The sequence below is a fragment of the Amblyomma americanum genome, chromosome 2 (genome assembly GCF_052857255.1).
Source record: "Amblyomma americanum isolate KBUSLIRL-KWMA chromosome 2, ASM5285725v1, whole genome shotgun sequence".
NCBI classification, from domain to species: Eukaryota; Metazoa; Arthropoda; class Arachnida; order Ixodida; family Ixodidae; genus Amblyomma; species Amblyomma americanum.
Window position 1 is genome coordinate 79,298,126 of NC_135498.1, and position 9,100 is coordinate 79,307,225.

Sequence of the window (9,100 nt, forward strand, 5' to 3'; positions counted from 1 at the left end):
GCTGGAACGCTCCTGTAGCCGGCAGGCACCGTTTCGCAATGATCACGTGATGTCATCACAAGCCTGGGAAAGCACGCCCACGCGCGGGCGCTGTCATCACTTCCAGCGAGCTCGTCGAGCTCGTACGCTCTACCTCGGAATGCGCGGTCCTGCATTCAGCTGCATTCATTAGCAGCGCGTGTCGCGTGTCTCCCCACGGGAGTGGGCGTCGTCGGCTTGGGCTGGAACAGCGGAGCGGGCCTTGTTAGCGCGAATGGAATTCACACGCACTCGCACTCGTGCATGCAGAATCTTTCATTAAGATGCGACCTTCGTATTCTGCGGTCCTATGCAAAGGCAACGCGTGCAGACCGCCGTCTCCGGTGACTGGTGTAAAGATTAAGGACAAACCCTGTAGTAAGTTTTAGAGATAAGATTAAGTTCGACGAATGGTGGTGTTCCAGATTCTCATTAGGGATCTTCATTCCGGAAAAAAAAATGTGGGGAAATACCGAAACGGTAGTGCCTTAAAAAACGTCGCTCGAAGAGCATGCATTGCAGTGAATCGCAGACCCTTTTTTGACTTTTACAATCTTGAAATGTCTGATTAACGATATTTCGCAGACCTTTCGCAACTTCCATCTGAGAAATCAAGAGGATCGTTTAGTCGCTTTTGACAACTATGGCTTGATTGTTATTTTTTTCTTTAGCAGAAAACATTTTCAGCGTTCTTTTGTTTTAAGGGATAAAAAATACATAAATAGCCCTTTCTATCTTGTCATTAATGGTGTCCACTATATCATATAGCACCTTCTTTACGGTGAAAACCATCAGGCTACGCACGTCAGCACTTCATATCAAAACAATTCATAAATATGAATTTCTTTTCCCTGCACGTTCTTAACTTTAATTGGTTGGTGCCGACAGTCTTGAAGTTTGGAGGGCGACGTTGAATATTGTGCCCGAACATAGCCCACAGATGATGAATGCAGTGGTAGTTGTAATATTTGAAAGTTGCTAGCGAAGCGGAGATTGAGTCCATTGTTTCTGATGATGGCCAATGTGGCCTTAATCACAATGAACTTTTAAAACTACTGTGCGACACTGCAGCGGTGACCAACCATCCACTTCGCATGCGGGAGGCACAGGATTCGATGACGAGTGGCGCCGGGTACCCACTTATTATATGATTGGTACAAAATTTCACCTGGCCTAGTGCTGGGCTTAGCTCGTGTATAATTATTGGAAAATAGGCCTTTGACACCACCTTGCGTAGAGGAACGTGCCTTGTGCCATGACACTCTCTGGTCAACGCGGCCATTAAAACGAAAAGAATAACAATCATTATCATTAATTCGAGCACGAAGCTAAGAAATATACTGAGGCGATAAGGCTCTTCGCTATTTCTTATGCTAGCGTCTGTGACATTAGACGTAAATTGTCGTCTCGCAGCGGCCACCACAGGAGCCGTATTTTAGGTCACTCGGCACCACTTCCAAAATTACATCATACTCGAATGTATCGCAACATTTCAATGTTTTTTTTTCTAAAGCTCAAGCTGGTGACATATATATGCTTAGTTGAGAGACTGTGTGACTATCTTCTACCAAAGACTTTACAAAGCTCCCCTTCAATCCACGCCCTGCCTTTCCCATTATAACATGCCACTTATGTAGAAGTACAGAGCCCTGCATCTCAACGCGATTAGAGAAGGTGTCTTTTTAAAAGATAAAGGCTGTGGAAGCACTTCTGTCCGAACCTGCTGACTGTAAAGCTTCAGTTAATTCTTTGTTTCGAAGTCATTTCCTGCTACTTTCTCTCAAGAAAGCGTTCTCTCAAGAACGAAGGTTTCCGAGTCTGTAATTTATTTATTTCAATACCCTAAAGGTCCAATGCAGGCATTACATAGGGGGGGGGGGGGGGGGGGGGGTTGATTAATCAAAGAAAACTTGACAAATATACAACACAGCATATAAACGGCTAAAGATAGAAATAAACAAATCAAGAAGCCAGGTACAAGTTAATAGGAGGGGGGGGGGGGGGGGTAATGGCTAGGAACAGGTACTGAAAAAATGCGCATGTAGCAAATCCCACAAAACTAAACAAAAATCGCACTGTCAGAACTTACAGAACATGACACCTAACATTTCATGGAATGTTACGGCCGACACGCACACACTGAAGCAAACGAAAAAACAAACGCACATCGTTCTACGTTGGAATTTTCTAAGTATGGCCAAAGAGCTGTTCGAAATGATGATGTTCCAGCGATAGCCGCAATGCTAGAAGGAAGCGAGTTCCACTCTTCAATGGCTAGTACCAAAGGTGAGTATTTGTGTCGTTCTGTCCGAGCGAAAATGGGTTTAGTCTTCTTCATATAATCTACACGAGCCGATGTGTGCGGTGCCGGGAGAAGATGTCAACTTGCAAATGGTGTGTTGCTGTGGTAAAGATTATGGAAAAAAGATAAACGGCTGAATTTTCTGCGCATGACCAGAGGCGGGAGATGGAGCGAAATTTTCAGGGCTGTTACACTTTGATACCGAGAGTAACGGGAAAGGATGAATCCAGCAGCCTTGTTTTGCACAGATTCCAACATGTTCATAAGATCGCTATAATAAGGGTTCCAGATCACTGACGCGTATTCTATTGCAGGCCTGATTAGCATGTTGTATGCGTGTAGTTTTGTGTCCTGGTTGGCTTGGTGTAGTCGGCGTTTAAGAAGACAAGTTTTTTTAAGGCTCTGGTGGTGATCTGTTCAATATGAGAGCTCCAGGATAAATTAGAGCTAAAATTAGCACCGAGGTGTTTTACCGACGCTGCAGTTTCAATGATAGTATTATTAACTGTGTAGGCATTAGGACTCGTGTTAACAAATGATCGTTAGCTTAGCGCGACCGGGCTTCCCTTTTGAATGATGAGCGGGCAACATGACACGCTGCTTCCAAAGTGTACGAGAAGGCAGAAAAACACATGAAACGAGTACAGTGACGAGTTTAAAATGGTAAAAAGTTAGCGCAAGTTACCGATCACTGCAACGAACGCACTGATAGCGAATGTGCCAGGTCGTTCTCACTCTTCACTCGTAAGAAAAGTGAAGCAAACGATGATCACCAGCGAAGAGAGCTTTTGTTTTCTTATTTTTTTTCGTTGAAAGGCTTATTTTCTGTAAGGCATAATAAAACAGCAATGTAAATTTAAATATCGCTGCCAACGACGACAACGCTAAAAAGAAAGGCCGTGCGCAGAGTTACGCAAGACCGGTAAACTCCTGAGTCGGCAACGTGACACTTTGACGCTTGGTAAGCAGCGTGCTCGATAATGTTGCTTCCTGCCGACCACACCTCGCAGCAAACGTGGGGAGAGCCTAGCACTGTCGCTATGAGCGTGTCCGCGAACTACAGCACCCTGATATTTGATTCGATCCTTCGGGGCGTTTGTAACTTGTACTAATCATTTACTTGCCATTGCACACAGTACTTGAGAACTTCTCGGCAGAAACGGTGCTGTCCAGGAATTCCGGGCGAAAGACTTGCGCATTACGGTAATACGTCTCGAAGAAATGCAAGTCACTCCTTATTGTAAGTCAACCCGACGCCTACTCCCCTCTGAAAAACTGAAACCGACGCGGTAATCCATCAATAACAAGGAGGGTCACAAATAGTGAAAGACGCTGCATGCATAGTGCGATCTAACTATGGAATTTAAGAAAACTTCCTGCGCGGAAAACTTTTTCGTGCTACGAAGAAATGACTTCTGAAAATTTGAAGCGAAGCGCACTCCATCACCGCCCATTTCAAGGATGTCACCGGCAGACAGTCGACGAACTTTCACGCTGTCCTCGTCGCTGCTTGGAGACGAGAGACAAATCTCACCATTCCCGTCGATCATTCAGGTCCTTCTTTTCACGTTATAAGACGCCAGGTTACTTAGAAATTGCGTCCAAAACGTTTTCATTCATTCAGAGGAGCCCACTCTTACAAAAAGTTCTTTAGACAGTTTATAGGCTGTCTATAGTCTATATTTTTTCTATAGACAAACCCTAAAGTACAGTCTATAGGCAATACAAATCCTATAGACAGCCTACAGACAATCTATAGGTTTATGGCCATACACTTTCAGTAGACTTTTGTCTACACACAGTCTATAGACTGTGAACAGGTGAAAAGAAATATCTATAGGCAGGAAATAGTATATAAGAAATCTATAGACACTCTATAGACCATTCTGTAAGGGCATGGCATGTTACGAGTCCTTACTTTTCACGCACACGCCTCCAGTTTCCAGGATTTGCCTTCTATGCAAGTAATACTTCTCTTCTTCCTTAACAATATTATTCAACGGAGTGCCGCTAAGTGCTTGGGGGCTCGTTTTCCGTTCCAGCACGCTATTGTGAAGGTGTGACAAAGGTTCGAGAAATACCTTCGTTCGACAGCGGCAACATCCAGCTCTGTACCATGTTTTACACTTCTTAATATATGTTAAACGCTCTAGGAACTGTACTGCTAATTTACTAAAACGTTCGCAGTACAAGTGCTGAAATTAACAATTTAAGGCTTTCTGTTTTTCGATATTCATTCGTAATTCGAACTGCAGTAGTATTTTCGCGCCATGGAGTATTTTAAGGGCGATGCACGAAACCAAAGTATCTATTAGGAAAGTGAGATTAAGCAAAGCAGCTCATGATTTCTGCGCTACGAAGCAGCGACACAGGAAAATCAAACAATAAGAAGCCGAAAAAAATACAGCAGTGGCGTAGGCCAGCTCGCATGAAACGCGCACTACTGTTTTAACCGATCCATACAGACGTGTTTCTGATACCATTCCGCAGTAGTGTTCGATTACATCTAAAACCATCGGTGAAACGTTAGCTCAGATTGTGGCCATGATGTCATCGCCTACAGCGCAATACGATTACTCGAAGCGAGGAAGGAGGCACTGCGAGATATACCCAGCCTCTCGTATTGTCTACAGTGTATTCTTATTTCTTACCGTACGAGCTTACTAATGCGCTAAGTGGTTGGTCTCTTACATCGTTAGTTACTCGGCGCTTTTGTCAGCCTTCGCGCCCACTAATAGTCAGAGCCCCCTTTAATTAAATAATGTTCGATAAAAGGTTCTTGAACGAACAGTTCAGTGCGGCTGCCAACTGAAAGATGTTGCTGCCTCTCCTTAATGTTGACGCCTATATTTATAAGAACTTGTGGTTTTCATGACAACTTGCGGGAGGGCTGGCAACCGTTGCAGTCATTATACGCATGTTGTAATGGAATAAAATGAGCGACCTACACAGATTGATCTGGCCTGGATGACGAAATATGGAGTAAATTCCCAGACATTTCACCAGCAACTGAGGTACAAGTGAAGGCAACAGCTGCACTACGCCTCTTCATCCTCATGGTGTCAAACGGTCCACTCGTAGCCTTCATTGGGCTAGGCTAAGCTAGCCCTAACAGACATGACTAATTCAATCCTCTTATCCGGAGCATCCCCTCTCCCTCCTTTTAGATAAGATTCTCGTTATTTAGCAACAGCAACGAGAAAATTTTCTTACCACTGTACACCAAGGACAAGGACACGATGGCGCTTTTCATTTTAGAGCGAGTCTCAACATATCTACAATTACGAAGGAGAAAAGAGTGGAACCCCTTAGAGGTTCTAGGGAGCAGCCATGCGGAACACTTAGCATCAACATGCTACGGTATTATGGGAAGATGACTGCAAAATTTCGGGTGCTTTTTTCGCCGCAGTTACAACATGTGTACAACAACTACAACCCAGAGAGTAAAAGCAACTTTGCACACCTCAGCTGCATGATCACGACCGCAAAGACTAGTACGGTCATCCGCTTTCCCTGCTTGAACAGAAATGAGCATTGTGTCTGTCATTAATTTCTTCCATCCCCTGAAAGCACACCTTAAAAAGTTCCCTCGAGACAGCAGAAAATAGGACAAAATGCTATGTGTTATGTAAGTCTGTTAAAAAACCAACCGCGCCTGCTCAACCAAAAACCGAACAGAACTAAAGCCAAACCTTCCTTGGATTCTTTGAAGCAAACATGAGCCCGCCAGCGAAATTGACATAGCGCAGACAGAAAGTACCGAGTAAATTTAGACTCCACGACTGTTTCTCGGGCCCGAATATATAGTGCACAACAGGTGAAGGCAACATTGAATGTGAAGCTGCCGAGGATGGTTCGGGCAGGGGAGCCAGTCGCCTGTCTCTGGAGCATAACGCATATCAGTACCTGAGATCGCGTGCTGCCTCGCGAAGTTGTTTACCAGCGCCTGTCAGCAAACACACTGGCCTTCACTGGAGGACAGAGCTCCTGCTGTGGCTCAAAAGGTACCGACAGCAACAAAGGAAGTTTATTTATATTAAATTTCTTCTTACGAGTTTAAAGTAAGCTTGTCGCCTAATGTTAAGCAGCCCTTACTAGACTGCAAGGGCCCATAATTACATAAGCACACAAAAAGAGGAGACATTAGTCATCGCGAAGACTGTCATTTGGCGTGCTCTTTTATTTTTCAGATAGATTTCTGTATCCCACACACAGCTGTGCGGTCTCGCGTGCACGCCAGTAGTGAGGCATAGGCAGACTCCATGGTAGCCATGTATGTGCTACAAAGAAGTTTTTGACGTAACCTTGTCGTCTGTTGCGTGCAAGATAGGAACATGCACCGTCTAGTCACGTCAGTGACCTACCGACTCGCGTGCCGTGGTATCATCAGCCGGCAAAGCGCTGCAAGCTTCTATACCCTGTGTCAGAACTTCGTGAGAGCTTCCACTAAAACTTCTACACCTCCCTAGAAAAAGTTCTCTTTCGCCAGGTACTGCTATGAACATCGATCCCCTCTAGTCCTCATATCGTGCCGGTACAGTTAACTTTTTATTAAAAGCCACCGCTTAGACTGCATGGGAAAGCTGAGTCTTAAAAATCAGCAAACGCAGGATTTGTTTTCGGTAGGCTGTCTTAATTAAGGACGCACTGTTCACTATTTAGGTTGGCACCTGCAACCCCTTTGTTTATCTGGGTTTGGATTTGGCTTCTTATTTCAACTTCCTTACTTTCTCGAGGTGTCTCAAATGATATGCGCTCTTCAATGGAACCTGTTTCAACCATACATAATACAACCTTCATACGTCGGCTTTTTGAACCAGTCTGCAATGTGAGTTCTTCAATGTTAACACAGAAATGCCAGGAACAGTTGCTGCTATCCTAACGCGAAGTTAGGATCATGAAGGTACACCAACTGTCCCAACTTTCGGCACCCTCTCATCAAAGCATGGCGTTTTTACTAGTTGGGTCTTCAATGAGAGAACAGAATACAGAGCGCAACATGCAGCGCCAATAGGTCAAAGTGTTTTTTTTTTGTGTGTGTGTGTGTGCCCCTCTTTTCCTCTGTATATTCTGCGCACTCTAAACCAACTTCTGGCCCTTACCCTGCCTGGGGACAATTTCTCTCCCCATCGAGACACATTAACTGCAGCACTTCCTTCAGAGAAATCTTTGTAGATGGGATGGACAGAATTCACGAAATCCGTAAAGAACAATTAGAGAAAAGTCAAACAGAAAACATTAACAATGCCCCTGCACATACGAAGTTGCATGCACAAAGGCTTAAAAGCTCCTTTTTTTTGTTGGCGTTGTTCGGATGGAGGTAATTTCATCCCGGAGGTTTTCCTTGAGCAAAATTCTAAAGGTCATTGGGTCGTTTCCTTAGGGGACAAAAGCTTTGTCTTCCGATTCTGGGAGCATATAAATGTGCGTGGATAAAAGAATATCAGAAGCTGGCTCCGGAGGCGGACTTGGCTTCTGGAAATGACTATAGTTAGCTTTACCTGTCAAACGCTCTCATCATCTAAAATACCTGATGCCACATTTTAACGAAAACTTCATCAACAACTTTTTTTAGGTGACAGCAATGCTATAAAAATGCTTAATCGCGTACGCAAAGACGGTGCTTGCCTATGGACAACGGCAGGACAGCTTCCATTAGCTTTCAGCCACAGAGGTGGCACAGTGGTTATGGTACTTGGCTGCTGACCCGAAAGGCGCGGGTTCGATCCCGGCCGCGGCGGTCAAGTTTCGATGGAGGCGAAAATATAGAGGCCCGAGTACAGCGCAATGTGAGTGCACGTTAAAGAACCCGTGGTGGCCGATATTTCCGGAACCCTTCACTACGGCGTCGCTCATAGCCTGAGTCGCTTTGGAACGTTAAATCCCCGTAAACCATAAACCAAAGCATGAGCTTTACTGAATGTCGAGAATTGCTTCATCGCAATCTATCAGATTTAATTTCTTGCGGGCTAGCAGAGGTGAAATAACAGTCACTAACATATACAGCATTATTTACTCGCTCATTCTGTTCACAGGAAAAGCCCATGTCTCGCTCACCAGTTGGCGTAGCATAGGCTAAATCAAGACTAAGTTGGATACGGCGTAACTTAGCGCTGCTTGCCATTGCTGTCGAGAGTATCTGAGTTGGGCGAAGAAATCAGTCGTCGTTTTAATGCGACTGCATTCAGGGTTTCGTTAAGCGAAAAATTCGGTGTTAGCGCAGTGACCAGAAAATCTGAATACGTCGAGAGGGCCGCGACGTCACAACCACATTGCGTGGCGTGGGTTATTCAAACGCTCCACAACGACCACACATTACAACAGTGGTGAACCCACTGCACAATCTCTTATTGCTCTACAGCGTCGTATCCCCATTGCACCACCATTACGTAGTGCCCCTGAAGAAAGCAAAGCAACTGCGCGCTGGAAATAAAAAAGGATGAGCCGGAATTCACACCGCCGCCCCTTGGGTCGGCAGCAGGGCGAGCTATGCCCCTCCACAACACAAGAATGTTCTTTCGAATTGGTTAACAGGAGGCCTTGTGTGTCTTGTGGTATATTAAAAAGTAAACAATATATAACATAAAAAGGCCAAGAAAATGAAATAAAGTAAAATGAAATAAAGGACAGTGTCCGTGTCTGTGAAGTGATATATGCAAAGAGGACCTCAGCCGCTGAAGAGACACATTAACTCTGTGGCGTCATACCGTTAAGGCGGAGCTTACATGCCCTCGATTTTTCGGCGGCATTAGCTGGGTCGCTTGCTCGAGGACTTGGTCT